This window comes from Schistocerca gregaria, unplaced genomic scaffold (assembly GCF_023897955.1).
Source record: "Schistocerca gregaria isolate iqSchGreg1 unplaced genomic scaffold, iqSchGreg1.2 ptg000174l, whole genome shotgun sequence".
Classification (NCBI taxonomy): domain Eukaryota; kingdom Metazoa; phylum Arthropoda; class Insecta; order Orthoptera; family Acrididae; genus Schistocerca; species Schistocerca gregaria.
Genome location: NW_026061726.1, coordinates 2,787,172 through 2,790,403, shown reverse-complemented (window position 1 = coordinate 2,790,403; position 3,232 = coordinate 2,787,172).

Genomic DNA, 3,232 nt, shown 5'->3' with positions numbered 1-3,232 from the left:
GAGTTCACGTAAATTCCACTGCACATTCCTATTCTTTGCATGCAGTCAGCTGCTACTGGTGTTGTTAGTTGTGACTGCTGATAACAGATGCCGTAGCAATCAATTCATGGAGTGAGTTGTATGTTTTGCGGTAGTCTGTCTCTGACAAGCAAGCACAGGTGACATAGGTGCGAACACAGGAAGCTTGCAGACCCTCGCTGCCTGCAGACACCGAGCAGCCACACTAGGAGGGCGGCCTAAGCCGTAGGCGAAATGTGCTCATTCGCTTTGGCGCGACGTCGAACTATAAATAATGCTGTCACTAGCGTGAGCGTCGTGGAAAGTCGGAAAAGTCGGCTGCGAGGGTGAGTGCCAAGTTTGGGGAGCGTTTCGTAGTATGCGCAGTGCAATGGAGACGCGGAAACTTATTGTGGCCCAGTGTTTTGCAGTTGGACGACAAGATTGGTACACAGTAGTAAAGAGCGAGGCACTGAGTTGGCATGAATAATGGAGTGCACAATGGGGCTCGAGATGTGTTTGTTACCTCAGGTGCTGTATGATTGTCGTCAAGGAGTGAAAACGGAGCAATTTGTGACGGCTCTTTCAATTTAAGACGTTAAAAACAGACGGAATTTTCATTTGTAATACCAGAGCATCGAAACTACTTGGTACTTTTGTGTATATGAACGGGTCCGCGCCTTTGTACTCTGCTCCCTTCACCGCTACAAACCAACCAACCATCGTGTCCGTGCGCATCTGAGTCGCAAAGAATGGGGAATAGCGCAGTTTGCTCGTGTATGGGGCGTAGCTCAGTTGGTAGAGCGTTCGCTTGGCATGTGAAAGGTCCAGTGTTCAAGCCGCGGCGCCTACATTTTTTGTTGTCAGTGCATGGTAAGTGTTGGTCGCGGCGAACCTAAAGGCACGCAAGATGTTGCAAAGCCAGCGTCACAGACTGATATGATGTATACTGACGTAAGGAGAGCAAGATGTAAGTGTGGGAACCGGCTGTTATCGAGGTGTCATCGAGTGCAGATCTGTCTTAGGTATCGCGGCTTAACCTCATTGAAGTCTAGAGGGTGGACAACACGTTGGTCTTACTCAGAGCGGTGTCCGAATTCTATTTTCGACGTTATACGTGCCACTTTCATTGTGGCCAACTACGATTCGATACAGAATGCACGAAACCTGAAAGACACCCTAACGGATACATAGAGAGTAGTGTTTGTCTGCTGAATAATGGGAGTGCAAGGGTCTGTGTCGTCTATATGGCTGTATGTAGCACCATTAGTCTTCAGGGGGGCGGGCGTAGCTCAGATGGTAGAGCGCTCGCTTAGTATGCGAGAGGAACTGGGTTCAATACCCAGTGCTTTCAGAATTTTTAACACACCTACATGCGCACCTTGCCATGCAAGTGGAATAATTCACAACCAGCAGATGTGTCTAGGAAGATACAAGCGAATGATTAGCATCCACAATTGACAAGCGTGCTGTTATTAGTGCGCAGGAAGCACCCTCCTCCCACGCCTACACTTAATTTAGAAACAGTACAAGTGTTCCTGTAAGATTCTCAAGCCTATGTCGGAAAGATCTGCCTTGCGCTGAGTTCACGTAAATTCCACTGCACATTCCTATTCTTTGCATGCAGTCAGCTGCTACTGGTGTTGTTAGTTGTGACTGCTGATAACAGATGCCGTAGCAATCAATTCATGGAGTGAGTTGTATGTTTTGCGGTAGTCTGTCTCTGACAAGCAAGCACAGGTGACATAGGTGCGAACACAGGAAGCTTGCAGACCCTCGCTGCCTGCAGACACCGAGCAGCCACACTAGGAGGGCGGCCTAAGCCGTAGGCGAAATGTGCTCATTCGCTTTGGCGCGACGTCGAACTATAAATAATGCTGTCACTAGCGTGAGCGTCGTGGAAAGTCGGAAAAGTCGGCTGCGAGGGTGAGTGCCAAGTTTGGGGAGCGTTTCGTAGTATGCGCAGTGCAATGGAGACGCGGAAACTTATTGTGGCCCAGTGTTTTGCAGTTGGACGACAAGATTGGTACACAGTAGTAAAGAGCGAGGCACTGAGTTGGCATGAATAATGGAGTGCACAATGGGGCTCGAGATGTGTTTGTTACCTCAGGTGCTGTATGATTGTCGTCAAGGAGTGAAAACGGAGCAATTTGTGACGGCTCTTTCAATTTAAGACGTTAAAAACAGACGGAATTTTCATTTGTAATACCAGAGCATCGAAACTACTTGGTACTTTTGTGTATATGAACGGGTCCGCGCCTTTGTACTCTGCTCCCTTCACCGCTACAAACCAACCAACCATCGTGTCCGTGCGCATCTGAGTCGCAAAGAATGGGGAATAGCGCAGTTTGCTCGTGTATGGGGCGTAGCTCAGTTGGTAGAGCGTTCGCTTGGCATGTGAAAGGTCCAGTGTTCAAGCCGCGGCGCCTACATTTTTTGTTGTCAGTGCATGGTAAGTGTTGGTCGCGGCGAACCTAAAGGCACGCAAGATGTTGCAAAGCCAGCGTCACAGACTGATATGATGTATACTGACGTAAGGAGAGCAAGATGTAAGTGTGGGAACCGGCTGTTATCGAGGTGTCATCGAGTGCAGATCTGTCTTAGGTATCGCGGCTTAACCTCATTGAAGTCTAGAGGGTGGACAACACGTTGGTCTTACTCAGAGCGGTGTCCGAATTCTATTTTCGACGTTATACGTGCCACTTTCATTGTGGCCAACTACGATTCGATACAGAATGCACGAAACCTGAAAGACACCCTAACGGATACATAGAGAGTAGTGTTTGTCTGCTGAATAATGGGAGTGCAAGGGTCTGTGTCGTCTATATGGCTGTATGTAGCACCATTAGTCTTCAGGGGGCGGGCGTAGCTCAGATGGTAGAGCGCTCGCTTAGTATGCGAGAGGAACTGGGTTCAATACCCAGTGCTTCCAGAATTTTTAACACACCTACATGCGCACCTTGCCATGCAAGTGGAATAATTCACAACCAGCAGATGTGTCTAGGAAGATTCAAGCGAATGATTAGCATCCACAATTGACAAGCGTGCTGTTATTAGTGCGCAGGAAGCACCCTCCTCCCACGCCTACACTTAATTTAGAAACAGTACAAGTGTTCCTGTAAGATTCTCAAGCCTATGTCGGAAAGATCTGCCTTGCGCTGAGTTCACGTAAATTCCACTGCACATTCCTATTCTTTGCATGCAGTCAGCTGCTACTGGTGTTGTTAGTTGTGAC